This window comes from Lissotriton vulgaris, chromosome 2_1, assembly GCF_964263255.1.
Source record: "Lissotriton vulgaris chromosome 2_1, aLisVul1.2, whole genome shotgun sequence".
Taxonomy (NCBI): domain Eukaryota; kingdom Metazoa; phylum Chordata; class Amphibia; order Caudata; family Salamandridae; genus Lissotriton; species Lissotriton vulgaris.
Window position 1 is genome coordinate 1,211,613,610 of NC_141687.1, and position 14,012 is coordinate 1,211,627,621.

Below are 14,012 nucleotides of genomic sequence, written 5' to 3' on the forward strand. Positions count from 1 at the left end.
TAATTCCAGCCACGCCCCTTTCTTTAGACGCAGCTTGACTAAAGAAAGGGGCGTGCCCTTCATGAATGTGAAAGCGCCGCCTGGGCGCTAGTGATGGAATAGGTCTTGCATTTGCGAGAGTTTTAAATATTACATTGCCATTAGCTTAAACTCTCATCAATGTGAGTTCTATTACATTGCAAATGCTTGTTGTAATATGTTTTTGTTACATTTTATTAAAGTGAAAAAGGACTAATGTAATTTAAGAAAACCCTAAATTCAGAGGACACACACGTCAAATAAGTCTTACTTTCAGGCTACATCAATCAAAATAAACAAGCATTGGCAAGGCTAAAATGTCTGGCTGTGACTGTCTATCTAATGGCTTTTGGCAATACCATTTTCGATTAAATGATTTTCAGTAAAGGTTATCAAAAACAATGAAAAGGTGGCTGTATGTGCATGAAAATGCATGGGTAGCACTCCTTTAATGTTTTTTTTGTTATTCTTTGTTTACAAGCCAATCCAAGATGGTTGAGTGTGGGCATCATTATGTGTCTTTTTATAAAGTAAATAAAGTCCACTGAAACATTACCGTCCATGCACATGCACAGGTGGCCATCTGTGAATGGTTTAAAGGCCATTTGAAGAGGGGCACCAATATCAGCACCCACACAGGATGTAACACACTATTATCAGTAACAAGGCTCCAACAACATTTTATAGGGACTCCTGGGCTTTTGCTAATGAAAACAATAAATGTAAGTTTGAAGACGGAAAAATAATGTTTCTTTTTAAGAAGGGATCCAATGGTCGGTGAGTATCTGGCGACAAAGAGGTCTATGTTATCTAAGATGTGCACATCGTGCACACACTAAATGCTGCTATTCACAGTTAGGAAACCATTGACTGAAATAGGCTGTCCTATTGCATATTTCTGTGTGCTCTAGTTGGCGGAAGCACAATAATAATGTGAATGACACTACAGAATACTAATGGGTAAAGAGGGTTGATGGAAAGCCTATGTATGTGATGGTGTCTATGTGGTAGGATTTAAAAAAATATCTTAGTTAAGTATAGATCAACGGGGGCATGACTTGATGCCCGCGGATGATGGCGGCGCCCCAGTGAGACTCCTCGGTGCGGTGCAGAAGGACTGTGAAAGACTGCTGTTTAACACAGTTAAGGATGCACCTCTGACTGTGGATGATGTCCTGACCCAGAAAATGTCTGTGGTGACTGCTTCTTGGCTCCTGGAGCCTAATTACATTGAGGTACCTCCGGCTTCGGTGCAGCACTGATTACGGCTATCATTTTGTATGTGGAGTTTTCTTTGGAATGCTACTGCCTCATGAATACTTCTATCATGGCGTCCTGCACTCTTCTAACTATTCGTTTTGGAACATTCTTTATTAATATGCGCTGCCACAAAGAGCTGTTTACATGCCTGCCTGCTTGTTTGCCCTCTCCATCAAAATCTTCTTTCCCTGTTTCATTGGATTTTCTGTTGGAGGAGATACTCACCCTTCGACCTTTTATGGAGGAAACAAATACCAAGCTGCAGTTCCCCATGGATAATTGGTCCCAGATGGACGATAGGCTCACGGTGGTTGAACTAAGAGTGGCTTCTTTTGGGCTCACAGACACTAAAGTCGATGCGCTCCAATCTCAGGTTTCTACACTTCAAAAACAGTTTGAAGACCTCGAAAACCAAAAAAGATGGAATAACTTACGTATTTATGGCCTACCAGAAGGCACAGAAGGCTCAGATCCTCTCCTTTTCTTCAAATCATTTCTTCCTCAGTTACTACATATGCCAGAGGATACAGTGCTTAATATCCAATGTGCTCACAGGTTAGGCTGTCAATGGTCTGGCTTATCGAATTCACGAAGACCGAGAGGAGTCATACTGTATTTCCTCGAATACACAGACTTACTAAAGGTTCTTGCAGCTACAAGTTAACACAACGTGTCTTATGGTCTGGCTCAACCCTATTCTTCTCACAAGACTACGCCAAAGCCTCAGCAAATAGACGTAATGATTTACTCAACATGAGACCTGATCTACATTCTTTAGGGGCCCGTTATGGACTTTTCCTTCCTTATCTCTTTAAGGTCAGCTGTAAGAATAAAACAACAACTTATGATGATCCAGTCAAACTGCAGAGCTTCATAAACTCCTGCAAACAGAGGTCATGGACTTCTCGGGAGCCTCAATATCTCAAACCACTTAGTGCCAATGAACTTTCAGGATAATTTCCTTTTCTCTCTCTGTTACTATAATGAAATTGTACTCCATGATTGTTCAGTTTTAATGTTGTGTTATGATGCATGTTAGCATGTTTCTGCTTTGCTTCTTTATAACAACTTTTTAAATTTTTTCCCCTTCACAGGTTTGTTGATGTTTGTAATCTGCCGTTGTTTCGTTACATGTGGTGCAGTCCTCCCTCGTCCTCCATTCCTTCAAATTTTGGCACGCCATTTGTTCCATGTGGTTTCACCCCCTCATTCCTGTTTGATATTTTTAGGTATGTCTTCTTTTCTGTATTTCTACATCTTTTTCTCCCTTGTCTTTTTTCCCTCTTTCCCTCTATCTTTTTCGTGCTCTTCTATAATATTTTTATTCATGATATAGCGCTGACTGGTATTCCTCCCAATAACCTAATGAGATATAATTTAGAAGTGTCTATCAGGTTTGGCCCCTTATATTCACTTGAGGATGTGGATTGACAAATACATGCAAGTGCTATCCGAAATTCAAAAAATTAGTGATGGGCACACAGTCCACCATAGCCCTGGTGATCAGGCACCCTTGGGGGAACTTATGAAAAACGATTCCAGGTCACTAACTAAGTTTTCCCCAGAAGTAGCAATGTCCCCGTCGGCCCATGATAGCACACGTTTAATGAAGTGTTTGCCTATATGCAAAATGGGTGAGATTTCGAGCATAGGTACGGTAGATCAGGAGCAAAATGTACAATTGAACAAGATGATACAAACTATGTCCTCCCTATCCATAGCTCTTCGAGCCCGAAAGTGTTTTTTGACCCATACAATATCACCCTTTACGATGGCACCCGGATTTTCAAATAACTCGGGTCGGCCAAGATTCTCCAGCTCATTTTTAACATAGAATAACCACTGAATTTCCTTTCTTTTAACCAGCCTAAGGCAATCTTTTAGTATCTGCTGGTTTAAAAATAAGTCCGGGTTAAGCCAGACTTTCAACCAGCAGATAAGTGGGGCCATACTGATATAATCCGCCACAAACCCCATCCCTAATTCCTGGTGTGTGGCAAAGGTGGGCGGAGATTGTGGGATTGCCAACAGGGAGCGAAATAATTTATTTTCTACCTTTTGAAGGTCTTCTTCCTGTTTATAACCCCATATGGCTGATCCATACAGTGTTGCAGCTAAACATTTTGCCTTATGAATTGAGAGCACCACTTCACAAGGCCGGCCCCCTAGTCTTTGTGCAAAGCTTTGGACTGCAAGGGTAGCTCTAATTAGTGATGTTTTTTTTACCAAAAGTTGGGGAGTCCAGGAGCATTGTTCATCGAACAGAACTCCCAGATAAGTAAAGGCCTTCGCCCTTTTAACTTCTACCTCCTTACAGTAAAAAGACCTTAATTTGTTCTTTCCTACCCCCATGGCCATGATATTTGATTTAGCACTATTTACCACCAAGTCCAGGGAATCCATAAATTCCCCGAACGCTGTCAACAGCCTTTGTAGGCCAAGGGGTGTACGAGCTATCAATACCGCGTCGTCCGCGTATAGGAGAACCGGGATGGAACTTTCTCCTATACACGGAACGTCAAGTGTGGCTATATCCAGATGTTCATCCAGAGCATTGACATATAAGGTAAATAGGAGAGGGGCCAGAATGCAACCTTGTCTGACCCCTCTGCCCGATTTAAAAAAACGTGTACATGCTCCCTCCTGGGACATCCTCACAGTTGCCTTTAAGTCCCTATGTAGGTCTGCCATATAATAAACCAAACAGGGGTCAAAACCCAGAGCCAATAACAACGTCCACAGCTTTGATCTATTCAATTGATCAAAGCTGTGGAGAGGTCCATGAATCCTAAGTAAATTGACCCCCTTGAGGCTTTAGTATACTTTTGGGTCAACAAATATAAATTTAGACACTGATCCTCTGTGCTTCTTCCCACTATAAACCCATATTGGCACTCTGTCAAGATTTTATTGTCAGAGGCCCACGCTGTTAATTTATTCAAGATGACGTTACCCAGTATTTTAACAGATGAATCAATTAATGAAATGGGCCTATAGCAGCGTGGGTCCCCTCTTTGCCCCTTTTTAAATACTGGGATGATGATAGATTGGGCCCATGATTCAGGGAATCCTACTTTGACAGTGGCATTAAAAACATTTACTAAAATGTTGGCCAACACTTTAGGGTTACTTTTGTATAAATCTGCAGGAATGCCGTCTGGGCCAGGGGCCTTGTTACTAGTAGTTTCATTTATGGCTAGCTCCACATCCTTCACACTAAAAACTAATCCGGACGGCTCATCATTACCAGTGTTAGCCACAAATGGGGGAAAATTTTCATTACTGGCGTAAATGTTTTCGAAATGGATCAACCACTCCTGCTCTCGTGTATTAATTTCCAGAGGACCATTCTCATTGCCTGTAAACAATGGACTATTAACAATTTCCCAGAATTTAGCACTATCTTTTAGAACTTCCCTATCCATCAGACTCTCCCATGCCTTGGATTTATTTTAATTTTTACAAATTAATAAAATATTTTTGCATTCTTTCCTACGGCCCATTATCAACTGTTTATTTCTAGGTTTCATTTTCAAGGCATTTATCAGATTTTGATGTGCCCTTGAACATTGTGAATCAAACCATTGTTTTAATTTAATTGGTTTATGTCTGGATGGGAGGGTTAATTCATGGGCAACCTGTTTGCAGATAGTTTCAAAGGCTAAAATAATTTCCTTCCCCTGATCAGTACATTTTTTAATTTTAACCTTAGCCTTAACATTTAAAGTGTTTAAAAGCTGATCTGGCACAATTTTATTACATTTCAACCTCCTTCCCTGGTATTTTGTTGTGACATTAATTGGCCCTCTATCATTTGCGCTAGTATCTGTTAATTCAAACCCTTGATCTAATTTGATTATCACTGGGTTGTGGTCACTAAATTGCAAGTATACGGCATTGTAATAGAACACATGATTTAAAAGACCCGGCGACACAAATATATAGTCAATAATCAAGTCATTTTCTCGTCCCTTAAATGTTGTAACCCTCTCAGTGATATCATAAAAACTTGGTTCATAAAGATCACTAGACACCAAAAAAGTTCTGGGACCTCCCCCTTCAATGTGTGTTCGAAGTGGGGTAATGAGGCATGAGCAGGGCCTTGGAGAACCTTTATTCGATAGTTGGCTTTGCATAAGTGAATATTGAAATCCCCCAAAAGAATATAATAAACAAAAGTGGTTTGTTGACTTTTATATGTTTCTAAAAACTAAGTCAAGTGGAGGAGGTGTTCATTACAGTGTCCTCCCTCTTCTGCGTTATAGAAGTTTATTATAAGGGTTTTACAGTTACTCGAATAAGTAAGTTCCACTACAAGTATGTTTGGGGAGGAAAAATCTAGGATTTTCGCTATACCCTTCCGTCTAACTGAGACTAGAAGCATGAGCCCCCCCCCCTTTGCTCTCCCTGCTGGTGTTGGCCTACATGGCTAAGAGAAGGTCTTAAAGCCATCTACCCAAAAGTCACCTTTCTTATCCCATGTCTCTTGAAAAGCAACAATCTCAAATGAGACTATGGATTTCAGCCAATTTTTGGCCTCCCTTTTAGACCGAATTCCCGCAATATTCCATGTCATTAGACTGAATTTGTTTGTCTTTTCGCCAATGGGGTCATTTACTTCCATCAGGAGTCTGGGTATTTCATGAGATGGGTTTAGTCAGTCAATCTTGTTTAACTGAGACAAAGGTGAAAACCTGTTTGATAAAACTATAGGGTCGGTTCTCCTGGTTGTCAGGGGCGACCGTGGGTTAAGATGATTTGCGTGGCTCTTACTATTTACAGCAGAACGCCATTCAGTACCCACGGTGTTGGAAAAATGGGGAGTTGTTAAATTCGGCTTGTCCCTACACCCATGGGCTATCATATGTGGGGCCCTACCCCTGTCCGTAGGTGGGTAAAAATAACCTACTGGAACTGCCCTGACATTCCCCTCCTCATTATTCTATTCAGAGGCATCCCACAACAAACGTGGCGGGAGGCTCGAGTTGTTAAAATTAACTACACGCAATCACCTTTAGTCGCTTTTCTTGTAATCCGCAGCCACCCCACCCGCCTCGCCATTATGATATTAGAAGATATTTCTGAGCCTCCTGTACAGTTTTGATCACACCATCTTTTTGTGTTAGTAAGTAGGGTATCTATTGCCTCACTTTCACCCTCCGACAGCGGGGAGATCCCCACCAATATCACCACAAAAGGGGCTGCTGCAGGGGGGAGGTTAATACATGGCTGATTGACATTTAAACTCTTATGTTGATATTCTACGTGCGCCTCCTGACTCCTTGGATCAATTACCCTGTTTTGCTCAAGCCTCTTTCTGGGCTCACAGGACTGTATCCCCACCTCCCTGTCTGAGGCCTTAGACCCCCAACTCTTACTTGTACATGGGTGGGCATTGCCTATTACCATAGCACGCGCCACCCCTTCCCTTGGTGTTTGTGTCCCAGAATTCCCTGAATTAGTCTTAGAGGTACAATAAGAAACTCCCTGAAGGTGATCAGAGGCGAGAACACAGGCCTGCCCATTTATAGCTGCATTTATCTTCTCACATTTCTTTACAAGATTTGCAACACAAGTGTTCAGTGTGTCAGGCAAGATGGCCGCTATGCTACTGTAGAGAGCAGTCGCATCTACTCCTTCTCCTGACCCATGGAATATGAGGCTGGAAGTTCGATCAAGTTATGCTGATTTTCCAAAGAGCAACCAATAATGAAGGAAGTGCTGGGGTGTTACAGAAGGCGCTGACAGCTTTACGATTTTACTTTGGAGAGCATGTAAGGAAAGCGCTCATTCAAGGCTTCGCTACAATCGCTACAATCAAAGGGATGTCACAGCGCGCTGGAGCAATCCCGAAAATCACAGTCATGAACAAACGAGCTACCGCAGCGAATACTGCTGCCCAAAAGAATCAGCCTAAGAAAGGAGAGAAGCCAGACAAAGTCATCAAAGAAAAAGAAAAGGCGGAACCCAAGGTAATGGCACAAGCGGGAACCCCTGGAACGAAAGGACAACAACAACAGAGGCGCCTTCAATCTGATAGTGGAGCGCTGAAAAATGCGATCACCATACCTGCTCCTGGTAAAGATTTAAGGCAATCTACCGTCACGGAGGCTTTTGCAGGCAAAATCCAGCCGGTGATTTTGGTCTCCGAAAGCATTGCAGTCACAAACACAGAGGCAAACACGGAAGCTGCTTTCGCCGACCGTGAGGACGCAAGCACGGCGGTTGCTAGGCAACTGGGGCTCCAGTCATGCACGCCTCACGCGGGAGCTGCGTTGAGAGGGAAGAACGCCGAGAAGGCAGGCGAAGTCACAGATACAGCCACAACTACGGAGAGCAGAACCGGCAAGTTGAGTAATGGACAGCTTGAGGAGACAGAAGAGCCGGTGAACGTCAATAATGTCCAAATGCTTGAAGCTTTGATGCAGGTAAATCTCGCTCCCACCCCTGGTGATAGTAATATTCTAGCTCAATCTAACTGGGGGAGCATGAAAAGTCTAGAAAGTCGTACATCAAGGGGGGTTAAAGGAGACAAAGGAAGGAGAGTACGTTCCCCCGAGGTGGAAAAATTCTATTCTGTGACTGAAGGTTCTGATTCCTCTCTACTGGGCTCAGAGGAGGAGGGCACTACTACAGATCTCTCGTCAGGGACAGAGTCAGAAGGGTCCCACTCTAGTGAGCACAGAAGCAAAGATACACAGAGGAAGAAAAGAAGAACCATGGTAAGAAGTGACAGAGACATAGATAGAGCAGCATCAAGTAAAAACAGGAAATTGCTCTGGGACTATGGCAGTACTTCTAAAATGTACCAGGAACATGACTTAGGTGATGCATCTGATAATCACCCCACAAATGCCTCTCAAGATACAGCCGAAACACCACCTCAAGCGACTCTGGATGGAATGTTTACTATGCTGAAACAAATGCGTATAGAGGCTAGATTAGAAAGCAGGAGAGCTAGACAAGACACTAAAAAAATACAAGCAAGTATTAGGAAAATGAATAAAAAATACGAAGAGGTGGAAGAAAGAGTGGTACAGGTTGAAGAGAGAACTGGCAGACTGGAGGATGAAGTCACAGACTGGCAGTCTTTCAGAATGGAGCAAGGCAAGGTTATCGAGGACCTGCAATGGAAGCTGGAGGATTTCGAGAATCGCCAGCGGCGGAACAACCTGAGACTTCTTGGTTTGGAGGAAGGAGTGGAAGGGAAGGACCCAAGGGGGTTTGTGATTAAATTGCTAAAAGGCGCATACCCAGAGGCACAGTGGCAATGGGAATTAGAAGTTCAGAGAGCACACAGATTCCCACTCACGCAGAAGAAACCAAGAGGCGCTAGTCAAGACGTTTTGCCAAGGGCAATGCTACTCTTTTTTGGTAACTTCTTGGCCAGGCAGGAAGTTATGGAGACTGCCAGACCAGATAAAAGGAAGTCATTTGAAGGGGTTTCATTTTTTGCTAGGCCAGATTTCTGTCATACGACCGTAGAAAGGAGATGGAAACTCAGGCAGTTAATTACTCCATTTTAGCGCCAAGGGTCTGAAGCATACCTGATGTTTCCAGCAAAGTTAAAAGTTATTACACATGGTCGTATCAGAATGTTCTACTCAGAAATAAAGGCAGGCGAGTATCTGGCAGAAATTACGGAAAATCAAAAGGACAAGAAGAGTAGGGACACTGAACCAGCATAAGATCCATATTACAATACTGAGGAAAGTACTGAATATGGTAGTATTTGGGTAGGTTGGGTAGGAGAAGGAGGCGACACTACAGCAGTGAGCAGTCACACATAGGTCAGATTGACCTATTTGCCTGTAGCAGGGGGGGTAAGTAAGGGGAGGGGGGTTGACTGGGGGGTGGGGGGAGGGGGGAGGGGAGGGGGTGGAGAAGAATCAAGGTTATGTACAGCACAAGGTAAGAAGATGTGTAGGAATAAACAAGTGGTAATAAATCCCAAGAGGATGGTGTTTGTAGTTCAGCGTTTAAGATCAGATGGAGCTAAGGTTTGCTACTATTAATATTTGTGGACTAAATGATGGTGGGAAAAGACAGAAAGTTGCGGCTATGTGTAGATTATTGAAATTAGATGTCATATGCCTCCAGGAGACGCATGTGAGGGGAACGGATAAATACCTTATGGATCAGCTTGGTTATGAAGTATTAGCATGTACGCAGCAAGACACAAAAACAAAGGGAGTGGCAATTCTTGCGAAAAAAGGAATAATGCAGGTAAAGAAAAAGAAGGAAGATGATGGAGGGAGATGGGTTATGCTAGAAGGGGAGATAGCTGGGGGACGATACACAATTGTATCAGTATATGGCTCCAATGAGGACGATCCCGAACTATTTGACTTTCTAGATGTAGAATTGGCATTGTGGACAGAACCGATAATTTTTTGCGGGGACCTCAACATTAATGGATTATTAGGGTTGGGTATGTCGGGTGGGGGGATGCAGGGCGATCGCAAAAAGAGAACAAGAAGGGCTATTGCTAAGTTAATGTATAATAATGCATTGGTTGATGTTTGGACAGCATATAATCCCAGTGGAACAGGTAGCACCTTTTACTCTGCTCCACATAGGGTCATTGCTAGACTGGATTACTTCTTGGTTACTAGGTCCTTAGCACCAGACTCAAAAATAGAAAGGCTCCCTCGGGTCTTCTCAGACCATAACCCTCTAATATTAACCATCCCTCAGAATCTCAGTGTTATCTATAAAGAATATAATTGGACTTTTGAAAGAGGGTTTCTTAGGGAAGAAGATTATGTAAACAGAATGAAGGTATGGATCAGACAATTCTGGTAAGTAAATAGAGGTACGGCATCTGCAGGGGTGGTTTGGGACACCTTTAAAGTGGGGATAAGAGGGAAACACTGGCTTATACCCTCCATAGGAGCAAAAATGAAAAATTAGAATTAACTAATAGGTTACATGACTTAGTTGAACTAGAACAACAGCTTATACAGGCGATCATTAATCAAGTACCTCTTGAGGAGATTCTATTAGAGATAGAGTTGAAAAGAGCAGAGGCCAGTGAAAAGTTGGCAAACAAAGCGGCAAGTAATTATCTAATGAAAAAGGAAAAATGTTATGAATTTAATGAGAGGGTAGGTCATATGCTAGCAGTCCGCATCAGACAAAATTTGGCAGCGGGAGAAATTAAAGAAATTAAGGACAAAGGGGGAAAAGTTGTGACTAGGGTAGAAGAGGTGAGGGAGGTGTTTAGGGAGTTCTATGCTGATCTATATGACCAAGATTTGGGAAATGTTGAAACTGAGATAGAGGACTACCTAACAGGAATCTCTCATGAGGAATTGAGTAAGGAGAATAGGGAAGCATTGGAGTTACCATTAACACTGGGAGAAGTCAATAATGCAGTAACTAAACTCCCCTCGGGGAAGGCAGCAGGGCCCGACCAAATTCCGGCGGAATTTTATAAAAAATTTTGGGACACCCTGGGGATTGACATGCTGGAAATTTTAACCCAAGCACAGAGGGGGGAAAATGTACCACAATCATGGGCCGGGGCAAACATTATTGTAATTTTGAAGAAAAACAAATCACAACTGGAACCCGGCTCATACAGACCAATAACACTCATGAATGCCGATGCAAAAATCTACTCTAAGGCACTCTCGCAAAGATTAAGTAGGGTAATTGAGGGTCTGGTATGTACAACGCAACACGGATTTATACCCGGAAAGGGGACTACACAACACACAAGGCAGATGGTTACCATATTGGATGCTGCAGGCGCCACAGGAGACCCTGCCTCGGCCATCTTCTTGGATGCAGAGAAGGCCTTTGACAGGGTCTCCTGGGGTTATCTGTGGAAGGCCTTGGAGTGGTTTGGGGTAGGAGCTGGCTATATAAAGGCTATACAGGCACTGTATTTAGAACCTACGGCTAAGGTCAGGATAAACAGAGGGTATACTACGGAAATACGTATAAAGCGCGGCACACAACAGGGCTGTCCGGCCTCGCCACTACTATTTGCTTTATACCTTGACCCCCTTTTGCGTAGGTTGGAAGGAAACCCTAATATACTCCCGATAAAGTTGCATTCCTACGAATATAAAACACTTGCCTATGCAGATGACGTGGCGGTGGTTACCCCAGAACCAGGGCCGGCTATCCTAGAAATTGAACAGGAGGCTGTAGCCTTTGGGGCAGTTTCAGGCTATTCACTAAATAAAGGAAAAACACAAATTATACAAAACAACTGGGTTAATTTTCAGGATATAAGAGTAGCTCCTGAAGTTACGTATTTAGGTGTCAAGATTACAGCCGATTTAGATAAATTAGTTGAAATTAATATGAGTCCACTGTTGGCAAAAATAAAAGCAAACACGGAAAGGATTATTAATTTGCATCTGACCTTGATGGGCCGGATCAACGTAATAAAAATGGTAACATTCCCAAAAGTCTTGTATTTGTTTAGGGCTATCCCACTATTTTTTGATAACACATGGTTCAATAGGCTGGAAGCAATTTTGAATAAATTTATCTGGGTCAAAGGGAAGACAAGGAGAGCCTATAGACACCTAACAGTATCCAGAGAAAAAGGCGGCTGGGGGGCACCGGACTTTAGACTCTATTATTGGGCGGCCGTAATGCAGTATTGTCAGGGGTTACTAGGTGGGGGTGGTACAGAACACACAACGGAAAACAAGACAGGATTTACTAATGTATATACTACACTACTGGGAGAGGGGGAAGAGAATGGGTTTCTAAACACAACCGACTTTACATATTTTAAGCATACACGATTTAAGACTCTAAAGGCGGCTTATAGGGTTTGGAAAGGAATGACAAAGAAATTTGGTCTAGGAAGGTACAATAATTATACACGGCTGTACACAAATTCTTCATTACCAAGGGACATTTTCAGAGACACTACTATGAGGGACTGGCATAACAAGGGTGTGGTGAAAATTGGGAATTTGCTTGATAGCCAGGGGAACATGCTACAGTTTGGGGCGTTACAAACAAAATTTGGGTTAGAGCGTAATAGCTTTTTCAAATATCTCCAAACCAGAAGTTTCTTAATGCAAAAGCAAGGCGGTCTGGCAGGCATGGGACAATGTAAAGTCATGGAATATATAGAAATAGCTAATAAGTGTACGATAAGACAGTTATATGCAGAACTGAAAGACAGCAAAACTGATGAAAGGGCGAAATACTCGCAAAAATGGTCAGAAAAACTGGGGTCAGGGCTAGAAGCCTTCCAGTTATCTTTGGACTTGGGCAGAACGGTGTTATGCTCTGCTACCCTGCAGTCACAACACTTTAAGACAGTGTTCTCATTATATCATACTCCGGCCAGAATCGCCCAGTGGGGCGGCACAACTGGAATAACATGCCCCCGATGCAACTCAACTGAAGCAGATATTGTGCATATGTTTTCGCAATGCCCTCAATTGTTTACTCTAAAAATGGCTATTGAAGAGTTTTTTGACAAAACACTAGGGATCAAGATTAAACTCACAGATGAATTAATTATACTAGGGGTAGGGGACACAGAAGATGTTCTACCAGTAGAGTTTATCTTTGTTTCACTTGCAGTTTATCGCATTTGTATAGCAAGAAATTGGTTGGACAAGGCTCCCCCCCCCGTTTCAATGTTGGATTGCAAGCCTTCTCTCTATGTACAATTTAGAAAAAGCAATATATGAGAGGAAAGGCAGGAGGGCTAAGTTGCTAGGTAACAGAATATGGCAACCTATTACAAGATGGAAAAATAGTAGGTTAAATCTGGGATAGCGTACGGAAGGCTGTCATAAAATTCTATAGATGCTTTTTTTTTTCTCTTCTTTCACACTTTGTTATTTTGGTATGGGTAGTACACATTATATATGTGTTTTGGTGGATCTCTTATGCCACAAAGTAGCAGAGCAATGCTGTAATGTATATAAACCACTTGTGAAACTGTTGTGTGCTGTAACATATACAGGAATATGCGGAAAATTATCTTGAAAATGCTTAATAAAAATAAAAAAAATTTAAAAAAAACAAGTGTTCAGTGTGTCTATAATGTCTTTGGCTATGCTCGTCAGAACCAGCTCCAGCCGTGTTGAAAAAAAGTTCTCCAACATATCCCGTATAATGGACGCTAGATTACTTATATCACCTTGATCTTCCGGCTGTTTAAGTTTATTGCTAGTAGTTTTATGATTTGAGCCTCCCTTCTGCCCCTTTTTCTGTGGCTGACTCTGGGGCTTTGGATGGTCTTTAACTGTTACTGACGATGTCAGGGAGCTACTAGCGATGTTCCTTACAGGGCAAATTTCTACAGCATCTTCACCTGTAATGGCAGGTTCCTTTCATCCCTTACGATTGTCAATCACTACCCGTGGCTCCAATGGGAAATGAATTTCCAGAATGGATACCGCACTTGGAGAGCCTAGTTGCTCGATAGCATTATGGTCCAACCCTAGTTCTTTTTCTGCTGATGCAATTTCCGATGATAGGGCCCCCACCGCTGATGTTAAATAATATATAATTGTTGAGGCTTTCCTGGGTATTTTAGATTGTACTCCCCCTTGGTCCAATGAGGTGTGAAGTTTTCGCTTACCCTTGGTTAAAGCCCACAGCGAAGAGGGGTGACCTGACCCGGCCTCTTCTGGCCCCTGATGGCCACAGATGGCCCCGCCCTTGTCCCGGGCTTCTCCCGCGCTCGACTCGAGGGTTGTTTCCTGCTGATAAGGCGCCTCCGAGTACATGTGCAGCGTCAG